The following is a 15,029-nucleotide window of genomic DNA, read 5'->3' as shown; positions in this document are numbered from 1 at the left end:
ACCTACGTCGTTAAAAAAAATTTCACTATGCCATTACTGTACCAACTTCCACAATCTATTTTTGTGTATTTGGCAACACTTAATTACACTTTTGATCGCACTGCTGTGTCAGTGTTTTTTTTTTTTTCAGTCAACCTTGACAATGACTCCCGTTGACGTGTCCCACTTTTAGTCTACAATCAGCAAGCCGGTCTTCACCAAGTTCTTTTTACTCCACAAATCATGAATTACATTCGGAATCCTCACCAATATTCTTCAATTTTGTTGAATTTGGTCCGTCATCTATATCCGCGTTAACCTATGCTAAACTCATATTAAACACCGCAATCTGAGAATGAAATGTTTTCAACTTATCTGTGCTATGTTCTGTGTAGTGTAGGTTCGCTATATTAGTTATGTTTTTCATGAACTACGCATAGAATGGATACTATTACTGTTTGGGTAAGTACATATATTTATGTATTATATTTACAGTTAAATTATTAACATTATTATTAATATTATCCGCGTTCCTTTATTTAAATCATTATATTTATTTATTGCACTTGATTATATATATTTATTTAATCAACCTACCTAATGATAACTAAAACCAAAACCTGTTTACAGATTCGTGATTTTAATTGATGGAAATTCACATTTCCTTGGATTTCGATGAGCTTTGGATGTTCAACGGCTGCTCGACTAGCCGTGTATCTATAAACCTGCTTTGTTTCTAGTTATCTTTTTGTTTTAAAACCTATCTATTAATATTAAACTCTATTAAATATATCACTATATTTAAAACTTTATTTACTTATCACTTTCTTTCAAAAACCGTCATTCTTCTTCACACCCATAAATACATTTTTTTTTCGTCAAATATCGGTATTATACTTCCGTATAATAATAATAATAGTCAAGACGTCTCCTAACTATTTTCTCTTCATTATTCGTAATAAAATTCAAATTACCTCGTACGCAGATAAATAAAATTTAATAAATTATCAAATTCGGTATGATTCTTCTAGATCTGTATATTGGCTCGATTTCTTGTGTTGGTGTCTAACCAGCAACAAAACAATTTTTGCCATCGTCTATATCAGTGTATCTTTTATCGTATAATCCTATAAGTATAACTTAAATCACGTACCATACGCAACATCCAGCGTATCTATATTATCCTTATAAATTTATTATATTAACTGCCATTGGCCTAAGCTTTGAAACGATCACTGTAAATCTAGTATATTAACATAGATATATGTCTACCGTCTCAGAATTGTTCTTATCTTTATTTAGGGCAACTTTAGATCGGTAATACCTGCATTTTTTTCTTCCCTAAACTTATTTATTCTTTCTCTCATTTTTCTTTTCTTACTATATTTTCTCTATAACATTATTTATTGTTTATTCTCTATATTTTTTATTAGCGTATACATACTTATTTCTATATAGTTATATTTCGTCTATTTTCTATACTATTTCTCGTATTTATTTTCTATATTCTTCTTCATATTCATATTTACTTACTATAATATATCAACTATTTGTCTAACTTAGGTATTATTCATGTCAAATCCATACTTATCTTTTTTTTTTTTTAATTGTCACACTATTTTTCTCTATCATTATGCTATCAATTTTCCATTTATCTATTATTCTACGTCTCTCTTTCTCTTACTATCCTGATTTTACATTCATTCTCTCTTTCATCTCTCGTCTCAATCCTTATGAAAATAAGCGTTAATGACTCGCTATTTCTTACTTCTAAGCCTGAAACTAACCTAGCCTTCTACTAGATCCGCCAGCCTCTATTCTATTAGTTACTAAAATTACTGTTATCTTAAAATTACTTCTCTTGTTACTTCTTACTTCTTTTATTCTTAATTTCGTACATATTTTTTTTTTTTTTTTTTTTTAACTCTTAATTTCGTGCTCGTTAGATTTTATTCTAAATAGACTGGATTCACCCCAAAAAAAAAACTAGTCACCGCTTTGCAAATGATAAACAAGGCATCCTCCGTGTCTCTTCTAACTCTATCATCGAAGACTTATGTGATACTCTAAATAAAATATCCTCATTGACGTTTTGGAAAGACCCACTTTTAACTCAACGAGAATGTGATTTCCCATCTACTTAGTATTTTATCCTCCAAGAAATTCGCCTAAATTTTAATGTTCATGTACCAATTAATTCATTGTCTAATTTAATTTTCTTACCAGCTACAGCCATTAACCACTAATTTTCATCATGCATTTTTTTTCATTTTGTCTAGTCTTTGCCTTCCTCTTATACTGAACTGTTCTTATTTTCGATATTTTCATTTATAGATAGCATTATTTATTATATCTCCGTTCTTCCTTATAGTCACATATCGTATTCATTATTTATTCCTTATATATTCTATCTCACAACTAAATTTATTTCTGCTACTCCTACTTACTCCTTATGTTTACTTAATTACTTTATCTTTTAGATATATATATTTATCTGTTACTCAATTTATCTCACTGGTTTAGCATTTAAATTTATTTATTTACTATATACTTAATATATTTATTTACTATATCAACTAAATCTTTCTAACTTCGTAATGTTACTACATAATTCTACTATTATTCTAACCTAACCTTATAATAATATAATAATAATACTGCCACTAACCTATTTCTAAAATAACCATAACCATACTTCTAACTATATTTATATATAATAATATTTAACTATAATACTCATTAACTTCATTTCTGCTACTAAATCTAAGCCTAACTATCTACATATAATTACATAACTGACTGTTCACTTTACTGGAACATCTTAAAATTTCTTTTTATGAATAAGTCAGCAAAAGCTGCTAAATCTAATGACAATCTGTCATTAGCTATAATGAATTTGGCCTCTTTCTCATATTGAGCAACAGTAGGAAGTAATTCGGCAATTTGAATAGCTTGAGAGCACTCAAAACGAACCCTAAATCTCTCTAGCCACTGATTTACTCTCATTTGATCTTTACTTGCTTTGAATACAGCACAAATCTTATATTTGTACCCTTCTGTTTTTATGACAAAAATATTGCCCCACGCAATGTAATGCATGTTTCCGAAATATTTGATATAGTCGCAAGCACATGTCGTCTGAAACCCAGTTCTACGAAATCATCCATGCTAAGATCTTTTTCTGTAAACTGTACTACATAATAACTTTTGTATACTCTACCTAGTATATTATCTGTGATTTTACCCTCAGTTTTTTCTCCAAATGTTGGACTGTATTCGACAAAGTGTCGCAATACTCCCTGATCCAGATAATAGTACCGTGCTTCCGAAAACATGGTTGCAGGCTTCCCATTATCTTTCATCACAGGGTAATGAACCCTATGATTATTTATTAACGATAACATATTTCACCAATATATCGACTTTAATTTCTCAAACAAATTTCTGTGAGGGAGGATGGTTATTTTAGTTCTTTAGATTTTAAGCACTTAAATATTAGCTATTTAAATTTTATGTTAGGAATCTCCACCTTAAACTATCACCACCATAACAATGGTGATTAAACACAGTAATTAAACTAGTTTTTATACACGCACCGGGGATCGAACCTCGAGCATCTCCGCCATGACAACCTCGCTGCATCGTGCCTTTAATTTGGGGATGATTTGCGTAATGATGCCAGCAGGTTGCTTCCGTCCATTATCCGGAATGGACAGGTATTAACCCAATTCTGATATAAGTTTGCGAGAGGATATTTAAATGACAAACATTAAATTATTTTAAATAATTAATGTATTCTGATTAATTGAGTAAGATGTAACGTGTGATGTTAAAGATGAATACGACATAACACTCTCAGATTTCAGTATTCGAAAACTTCAGAGAATTTAGACATAGGCAACAACATAGCTGATGACATACCTGGAACTGATCGTAGTCTGGAACAATAATATGACCTCCTTCTGGACTCGAACTGGCGTTGGCTCGTCGACCATTATCCAACTATAAGCCAACTACTGGAGACCGTCTGGTCTCGATCCTAAGACCGAGGTTTTCACACCTCATCGACCTCTTCTCTCTCGACTAATCTCGCTTGAGTACCTCCACTCAACTTCTCCTAATCCAACAAAGATTTGGTTTTTATTGTCCTGTTCCAGACGATGGAATTTGTCAGCTCATCTCTGGGTTGACGTCAGTTGCCACAGCTATTGGAAAACTCTCGTTTCTCCATTGTCATGCCATGTCCAAAATTCTCAGACAGTTTATTTCTGCCGATCTGCATATTATGTCATATCCTAAATTGTGTATTTTGTTAACAAGCTGAATTTACAAAATATCTTGCTTCATTATAAAGCTTACACGCTCTTTTCTCAACTCTCTTCTTTACAACATATTGCAGACATTGTGTCTAGACAATGTCACATAAACAATAACAAAACCATGTGTAATAGTTTACTACTCATTATTGTTTACATTTTCCTTATTCTTTTTGAAATCAAAACTTGACTTTATTTCCATATAATTTTAAACAGATTATTCTTAGATAATTGCAAATAATCTATGATAATAATAATTGATAAGTGAGTGCATCTACAATATACAACTGAAATATAGCCCTATATATTAAATACATAGAATCGATATATATACAAGAATATATATAAGAAGAGACAAGTAACAAGATACATAGCCTGTAGAATTATTCTGTACAATTATTTATCTAAATGCATATATATTTTTAATTGCGATATAAACATATTACGTAACATCGAGAAATCTATATTTTTACCTTCTCTAGTTAAAACATTGTAGTCTCTTGTAATTCTTAGTAGTGGTGAGTTTAGATGTACAATTGAATTTGATTTTTTTTGGATAGAACATTTGTCTAGTCCGTAAATTAGTTCTTCTAGCATTAAACCTCAATTGTTGTAAACATTCTTCTTATCGAATATTCCATTTACCATTTTGAACAGAAACATCTGGTCTACAATTTTCCTTCTAGCAATTAAGTTATCACATTTAAACTCCTTAATCAGACTTATATACGAAATATTTTCTTTGTACGAGGACTTTTTGTGCTTCTTGTAATACAGATGCCGTAAGAACTTATTTTGAACTCTCTCGATTTTCTTGACATAACATTGGTAAAAGGGATTCCATATTACAGAAGCATACTCCAACGTACCTCTAATAAGCATATTAAATAAAGTTATTAAAGTTCTGTAGTTTGTTAGATCTTTTGAATTCGTCAGTAAAAAACCCAGAGTTCTGAGTGATTCATTAACGCATTTTTCTATATGTGCCTTGAAGTTAAGTTTACTATCTAATAATATGCCTAAGTCTTTTATAGTAGCTGTTCTGGTAATTACTGTGTTATTAATTGTATATTCGAAGTTGACAAGAGTATGTTGCCTGGAGTGTGATTGCAAACCATTTGCTAATATTAAAATGTAGCTTATTTCTCATAGACCAGTCATAACATTTATTTAAACCATCCTGTAACTCTAAACAATCAGCGAAATTCGTTATTTTCTTGTATAACTTAACGTCATCGGCAAATAAAAGACACTTTGAAAACTTAACAACACGTGGCAGATCATTTATGAATAATAGAAAAAATAATGGTCCTAAATTAGAGCCCTGAGGTATGCCAGATCTTACTTCAAAACTATATGATTTTACATTTTTATATGAGACAAAATTGTTTACGACCATTCAGGTAAGAAGATATTAGCTTTAATAAGCGAAAGGAGAAACCAGAATTTGATAGCTTTTGAAGTAAAATTGCGTGATCTATTTTATCAAACGCTTTAAAGTCCGTATAAATTGTATCCACCGAAAAACCTTCATTAAAAGAATGAAAAAGATATCAAAAGTCACTAGGTTTGTAGTTGTACTTCTATTTGGGTAAAAACCATGCTGAAAGATGGATATAAATGGTTTTACATGAGTAAATATTCGTTTATATATGATTTGTTCAAATATTTTAGAAGGTGCTGATATAAGAGATATTGGTCGATAATTTTTTATCTCATATAGATTACCAGATTTAAATATTGTTGTTATTTTACTTATTTTCCAATTGTCTGGATAAATTTGAGTTTTTAATATGAGGTTGTATAAGTAACGTAGAGGCATGCAAAGCAATTCACAACCTTTAAATATATGTGTAGGAATCTCATCAAAACCTGTGGATTTACTTGATCTTAAATTTCTTATTGATTTTTTTATACTCGTTTTCACTTATTTCGGTAATATCTAAAGAATATGACATTTCATTACATGTCTCTCCAGGTATCTCATAAGAAGATGAATTTGAGCAATATACGTGCTCAAAGTGTTCGGCAGATTTGTCGGCAATTGTCTTATTAGAGTGTATAATTTGGACTTCATGTATCATTTCGTGTACGGTCCTATTGTTTCTCTTTTTGTTATTAATAAAATTCCAAAATGATTTGGGATCTTCTTGGGTATTATTCTCTGCTTTGTGTACAAATGATTTGTACGATTGATTGATCACACTTTTCACTTTCCTACGTAACTGAACAAATTTTCTGTGATTGTAAAGCGAAATTTCTTTTCTTTTTCTGTAAAATTGCTTCTCCTTTAAAAGTTTTATTATTTCAGGAGTAAACCAACTTGGATAGGATCATTTATTATATAATTTCTTTTTGGGAACATTATTTTTGATTGCCTCATTTAATATTGTATAAAAGTAACATAGAGCATTATTTGGGTTTTCGTAGACACATATCCGTTCCCAATCCGCATTCTGTAAGTCTTTGTATAAATTATAGAAATCAGCTTTACAATAATTATACACAGAAATAGCGTCACACTTAACATGTGATATTTTAATAAAAATAGGCAACTCAAACAATATTGGAGGATGATGTATGTCTTCTGTAATTAAAGAATAATCACTTTGATAGATATTATATTTGGATAAAATTGTTAATATTAAGTCAAGTGTTCTTCCATTTTTATTTTTTACGTTATTAACTGATTTTAAATTAAACAAAGATAGAAAATTAAATAGAGCTGCACATATATGATCTCCTTCGATGAGATTATAACTTGAATCTAATATTGAAGGTACGTTAAAATCCCCCATTATTATTATATTGTTAGATTTAAAATGTAGAACATCCTCAAAACTGTTAAAAAATTATAGTACGTATCAATTTTAGATTTTGGTGGAAAATCTACTGCAACTCTAATATATAAACGCATGCCTAATGTTACCTTAACACAGATACGTGTTCCATGTTTATCTTAATTTCTTTTACTTGATATTTCTTAGACATTGCAATTAACGAACCGCCACCCATCCTTTCAGATCTATCTTGCCTAAAAATATTATACCTATCATCAATAAACTCATTGTGATATACGTAGTTATTTAGCCAGATTTCTGTTAATAATAGCAAATCATAATTTTAAGCAAGGATACTAGTAAAAATTTCATGTAATTTCGTATTTATACCTCTTACATTCTGGTAATAAATTGAAATACGATCATCGGAAATACTCATATCCTAACTATATATAAAACATGAACTGACATAAATCTTTATAATAAAGCTCTAACATCATGTATAGTTCTAAGAGTATACACAACAGTATCACTTGCTCTTTTCCTTAACTTTATGTTACCTGACCAGTCAACCCATAAGAATTCAATGTTTTTTCCCTTTTAATTTTTCGGGCCTCACTAAACACTAATTTTCTTTGTACCGAAAGACTCTGATTAACATAAATGGTACTACCAGAAGCCCCAATACCTGCACAATTCAGATTACGTTTTACCTTCCTTTTCTGTAAAAATTTATCTTTGTCTACTCTTCTTACAAACTTTACAATTATACCTGCAGAATTTTGACCTTGGTGTTTTTTCAATCTATGACATACATCAATCATACTGTCTTCGATGTTTATATCTAGTGCACGACCTACATTTTTTACAGTAGATAGAACGTCTTCATTTGGTGTGTCGGGGATACTATAGAGTTCTAGCGTATTACGTCTGCTATGGTCCAAATCATCTAACTGTGTTTGAAGCTTGTCAATTTGTTTCTGTAATTTTATATTTTCACCCTTAAGATTATCAATTGTTTCCATACATGATTGTAGGACTTCACTTTGATTTTTCAGTAAGTTTGAATTGTCGTCCACTTTTTCATGGCATAAATTCAAAGATTTGCCTATTTCTTCCTCAGTTTGTTCATTCTATTTTTTAATATTATTTAATTCTTCCTTTATAGACAGTAATAACTTATACACTTCACTTAAGGAAGGACACTGAAGAGATGGGTCGATAGCATTCTCACTACCCATACTTTGTCGTCGTACTTTCTCACAATTGTTACAACGCCACGTTTGATCGCTTGACCGAATAAACTTTATATCCTCTTCTGTTAAATCAGCGCAAGTACTGTGATACATATTGTTACATGATTTACATTAAATTTTCTGATTAATTTCCTGCCGGGCTACTGGTTTCGAACATTTACTACAAATTCCCATTTTGTGACAAAAAGAAAAGAAAGAAGAAAAAATTGGTGAAGATGTGTCCTCAAATATTACAATTTAATAATATCACTGGATGATATATTTATGCACGTGTATTAAGATATTACACTTGTTTTCGTTAGTAAGAAAATAACTACAATTTGGAGCGTAAAATCAATTAATTTCTTTATTCAATACGATGTGACGCGATACGATTCACAGTATTGTACACTTTCAATACTTTTCGTAGTTCCCAACACTGACTGTCCATTTGTTTACATTTGTTGACACTACACATACATGTAAAATTGCAGTTTACTGGAAAGATTCTTTATATGTTTGTATATAAATTAAACCATGATGCTCCAGAGTACTTACAATTCATTGTACGTCAGTAAAACTCCACCAGTAATATGTAGATTCCAGTTAAATAGCTAAATTTAGGAACACGTTTACACCACACTACACTAGATACATGGTTGGAACTTTTTTTTTTTTTCAACATTTTCATGGCTCATCTGAATAACTTCTCTTGAAAGCAAATGCCCGTTGCAAGTTCTTCATTTTGATTGTAGGGTTTCCATTTAGCACTGTCACTTGACTTGACTTCTATAATTTTGAATTTTATGTTCAAATTGTTTTTCATTTTGTAAGCATGTTTCTTTCTACAATGCTCTCTTCATTTGTCCTGCCTCGACACTTGGTTGCACATTATTTCCAAACATTTGTATTTATAGAGTTTCTATTTCTTCGGCATTGTAAATTTGAATAAAATTACACTTTGCTCTCTTCGCACACATTAACATACCTAGGTATAATAATAACAAATATTAACAACTTAATTCTTCATTCACACCAGCTTCAAACAGCGGTAAACAGGCAACCTCTAGTTATCTGTCTCTGCGGAGAAATAATATCCCATTATGAAAAATAAAACAATATGTTCGATCCACTATCCTCAGTATGAGAAATTATTAATCAAGACTGTTATAAATGCAACCGAAAACCTTAAAACCGTTTCAATCATTAACCAAAATGGTCAGTATCGTAGTATAAAGAACAGAAGAAAAATTTTATGCGTTGTGTTATTTGTAGGTGTTCTTCCATGAAAATAAAATAATTATTTCGATTAATTTTTACACCCCTCTCAAACATATTTATATAGATTTTTACCCCCATCAAATATTTCAATGACGCAGTTTGCGTCATAGCCCACCCCCTTGTGGGCGGGGCGCGGACAAAATCCAAGCTAAATTCTGGCAAGGCGGACAAAATCCAAGGAACAGTATCATGTGAGTAGTGCCTGTGAACATCCTAATTAAATTGTACGTTTGTTTCTTTCTTCAATTGTCATGTATTCTAAAGTTTTATTTGTAATTCTTCAATTTATTCCGGTGAAGGCTACGGACAAAAAAAAAAAAAAAAAAAAAAAAAAAAAAAAAAAAAAACTCAACATTCTAACATTACCATATTCATATTTTGATCTTGATAGGTATATTTGAATTAAGTTTTTATAAAAGAAATCATACAACACTACAAAAAAGGCTTCTATATGCTATCTCACAAGAATGAAAATCCAATATAATTTAGATAAAAACAAATTGACTTCATTACCTTCAAAGTATTTACATCAGTTACACTTGCCGAAACAATTAGTAACATATACATTTTCATATTTCGATTTTCTAGATATTGCATTATTAAACTCACATACGTTATTACATTATTTAAAAAAGCACACAAGTCATACACTTACAAGTCAAAAAAGTACATTATTTAAAAATAGTCATACAACACTACAAAAAAGGCTTTTATATGCTTATTACATGTATAATATAAATAAAATGAAAATACATAGTTTTACAACTTAATTTACATCAATCACATACCAAGTACGCTTCAATCTAAATGTATACAACGTGATGCACTTTTCAGAAAATCACTTACACTTAGTTTATTGTCAATTAGTCTAGTGCACAAATTCTGAATTCTTCTTTGAAAATGAACTGTTGACTTTTTTACCCTTTTCTTTGGTGGTTTGCCAAATTTTGCCTGCTCTATCACTGTGGCTACCAGAACTTGATCCTTCCTGATACCTTGGATTGCACTCCACATGGATGGATGCTTATGTCCATCTGCATTCTTACTGGGAAAATCTTACATGTCTTATTGAATTTACATTCTCATGAGATAGCATATAGAAGACTTTTTTGTAGTGTTGTATGATTTCTTTTATAAAAATTTAATCTAAAATCCAAGCAAGAGGTGTGTTTTTTTTTTAAATAATATAATAACGTATGTGAATTTAATAATGCAATATCTAGAAAATCGAAATGTGAAAATGTATAGGTTATTAATTGTTTCGGCAAGTGTAACTGATGTAAATACTTTGAAGGTAATGAAGTCAATTTGTTTTTATCTAAATTATATTGGATTTTCATTCTTGTGAGATAGCATATAGAAGCCTTTTTTGTAGTGTTGTATGTTTTCTTTTATAAAAATTTAATTCAAATGTACCTATCAAGATCAAAATATGAATATGGTAATGTTAGAATGCTGAGGTGTTTTTTCGTTGCCTCCACCGGAATAAATTACAAATAAATTACTTTAGAATACATGACAATTGAAGAAAGAAACAAACGTACAATTTAATTAGGGTGTTCACAGGCACTACTGACATGATACTGTTCCTTGGATTTTATCCGCTTGGATTTTGTCCGCCTTGCCAGAATTTAGCTTGGATTTTGTCCTCTTGGGTTTTGTCCGCTTGGATTTTGTCCTACGCTCCTTGTGGGCACCCCTGCCGTACACTGATTTTAACATACGGAACGTACGTTTCTGTTGCGGATTTTCTCAGCTTGCACAGAAATTTCACATTAGCACGCTGTTCCATTTTAACACTCATCATTTTTCCGACGGAGCACATACGTACGTTCCGTTTTTTACAAAGACCACAGCAAAACTGGTGGACCTGCATCCAGGGCAGTCTGTCATTTAGTAGGCAGAGTATCATGCTATAGAATCATGCATTGCTTTACCTTCAGGTACACGTTGGTTGCCAATAGCTAAATCAATCCTTTTTTTTTCTAGCCATACCTTGTATACTCATACCGTTATACACGCCCATTTATAAATGTTATCTAATACCTTTTGAATGCATGTTTTGTCATTTACACTTGTCACCGTTTTAAAATCTTTTACATCGTCAGCATATAATAAAATCTTTATATCCTCAGGGTTGTAAGTTATATCATTAATAAAAATTGTAAACAATAATGGTCCTAGGGCCGACCCTTGAGGAGTACCCTTTAACAATCTGATAGCACAGTATCAACTTTTACCTTAAAAGCTCTATTACTAAGAAAGCTGTTGAACCATGCTATAAATTGTGGTGACATACCTAAACAGTCTAACTTTTGTAATAACAAAGAATGTTGTACCATGTCAAATGCTTTTAAGAGGTCTATATATATCACTTTTTTTTTTTTTTTTTTTTTTTTTGCGCGCGGATTCTATTAAGTGTGTCATTATGGACTTTTTTTTTTTTTCAAAACTATGTTGTTCTATTATAAGCGATTTTAATTGGAAGGACAAATATTCATAGATCAACGTTTCGAATATTTTCCCGAAGGCATTTAAGATAGTTATTGGTCTATAATTACTTTGATTTCTTTTGTCTACTCCTTTGAATACTGGCACAATAATGGACTTCTTCCATTGATCTGGAAAAATACCTGTCCGTAAAGAAATATTATATATGTCAGTAAGGACTGGTGAAATGTTGTTGGCACATGTTTTGATGACGTAATTGGGAACTTGATCCCGCCCTATTGATGTACAAGGTTTCAAACATTTAATTACTGTGAAAACATCAGCCGCAGATATAAAAGGAATGCCAATAATACCATTATTAACATTTTCATGTACCTTTTCGATTTTAGTTTTCGTGGAATTACTAAATGTTTTTTGAAAATAGCATAGAAATGTATTAGGTACACCGTATACATCTTGATATATCTTTCCTTCATAATCCATTACAGGGTCATTCCACGTCAACTCAGCACAGTAATCCAGACTGACATGTTTGAATTTCGATTAATTTTGGTACAGTTGTTGGCCTCATAGACCTATGAAGAAAAATTCAAATTTTAGGTCCCTTGCTCCATTGTTTCTCACGTTATTTAATTTTGAAGTTTGAAAATTTCGAGAAAATTGGACGCTTTTTGAAATCTTTAATGAAGTGTAAAGTAGCAACCAATTAAGATATACATTTGGGAGTGGTATCGTTTCAAAGCTCTTTTAATGGGCTTTCATATGAGATGCTACTTGATTGGGGTTATTTTGAAAAAAATCATAATTTGTTTATGAAATTTTCAAAATTATTTTTTTCAAACAGTGTCAATTTTAAAATTTTGAAAAATTCTCAAAATAAGTTCGTAATATCTCCTTACATCACCCAAAGTTTTGTTCTGGGATCTCCATGGGATCAGGAGTTACAGTGCATAACACACACATATTCAGTAAAAAATGCACTTGTATCACTTACTGTCTCTAGTAACAAGCCTTGAACTGCTGAAATGACTCCACATTTTTGTTTCCATTTCCTTTTCTGGTAAAATGTATGTTCGACCAGTTGCTGTGACTGGATTGACTGTGCATATCACATCTGCAGTGGGAATTCATAGTATATCAGGTGCTGTAGGTTAGGAAAAGGTGTTGGTCTTGTTGAATAAACCCACTTTGAAAGCGAACTTTTCTTTGAACAGTTTGTAGACCTCCTGTAAATTACAAAGTGTCAGATTTTGGATACTTTAACTTTAGTACCTGTTTGTTCACTGCAGAAATGCAGTCCTGAATTCCTGGTACCACTCAACTGACTTCGTCACTTGCACAAAAGTCTGATACAGTTAAGTTTCAGTTGGTATTCTTTCCCTGGTTTCATGTCAGGTCTTGACAAGACACCTTTTTCTTCCAAAAGTGTCTTCGCTTGTCTTACAATGTAGTTGGGGCCTGAAATTCCTTCATTGTTTTTCTTATACTCCAATTATCAGGCACAAGAGCCAGCAACATAACTTTCTTTTTTCTACTAGTACAGCTTGCATGTATCTTTTTGACATGTTTTCAAATCACATTCAGTATCACTGTCTTCATTAATAGAAGAAGCATTCACCAATTTCCTCTTGACTGCAACACTGATCCTTGCTGCTTTCTTCTTCGAGCATGACTTGTAACCAATCTGCCTTTTATCCACAGGTGACTCTCCCATCTCTAAAGCAGATCAGTTTAGAGATTGAAGTGCCTCTGTTGTATTTGAATAAGGTAAATCACAAACATCTGCATCTTCCTGAGTTCTGTCTGGTAGATGAGAAGCGGTATCTTGTTCTTTCAACTTGGAAAGTTTCTTCCTGCAACTATCACACACTAGAATTGCCACTTGTTTCTGGAATCAAGACACGCATCCACTGGGTCACAGGTGTCAGACTTTTCCTAATGTGTGAATAGTTAGGTTTATCAAAAGGATTAAAACAATTTAATCTGTCTCTTGTCTGAAGGATCCATTCTGCAGATTTGTAGTACACGACCCACTAGAACTAATCACTGAACACAATGCACTCACATGGATCAACTACCCTCCTTCAGGTCTGGAGCTCCACTGACTGATTACGGCTAGTGTTCCAACACTCAACTAGAAAAAGTGGCTACAATCAATAGTTAAAAATGGCCAGAACTGGCTAGGGAAAAAAGCAAGCTTTCGCGCTCAGACGTGCGAAATAAATTCGATTTCTATAACAACATAAAATTAAAACAAGACGCCTCTAACAGAAATATAGTAAATGTCATCAATATCATCATCTTCAGATTGAGGCGATGCTTCATTTATCTCGATTGCTAGTACCCGGCTTCTTTAGTTACAACTAGTTGCAAACCTGTAGCTGAAATTTCGTATAGAAAACAATATTTTCGCACATGGCGCAACCTAAATCTCACACTTAAAATTGAAGAAACGTTTCTGTTTTTAACCTGTTCCTGAGTTTTTTTAAATATATTTACCTGGTTAAATACATATTTCACATGCGTGTTTGAATGTGGAAGCTTTAGCATTAAAAAAAGCCAACAAAACTAACTCTCCCTCAGCATCTGTGCACAGATTTACCTCTTGCAAATATTCTTTAGTTGAAGACTTATTTACCCATTTCATGAAATTTATGCTCGTCACTGATTATCAATTTTATCGATATTATCTTCAAATCCCCAAGTGAAGCAAAACTAAGTTATTAAAAGACTGTTTCAGTGGTTTCAAATCCTCATGGATGATAAGAAGCGACATTTTCTGAAGGGTGTCTATATTATTAGGAGGTCTATTCTGAATTTCTTTAACGAGTTTTTTTTTTTTTTTTTTTCTCAAACTTATACTTCTTCCTCGAAGATTTTGCTCAGCGTCTGGTGGTAACTTACAGGTTTCGAGCGCCTTTACTGTGTAACTAAGAAATGGGGCGGGATCAATATGACCATCAATGCAATCGTTTAGGGGGGTCAAT

Source organism: Thermobia domestica, chromosome 7, assembly GCF_964235325.1.
Source record: "Thermobia domestica chromosome 7, izTheDome1.hap1.1, whole genome shotgun sequence".
In the NCBI taxonomy this organism is placed as follows: domain Eukaryota; kingdom Metazoa; phylum Arthropoda; class Insecta; order Zygentoma; family Lepismatidae; genus Thermobia; species Thermobia domestica.
The sequence above is the reverse complement of the archived record's forward strand: the minus strand, read 5'-3'. Positions refer to the sequence as shown.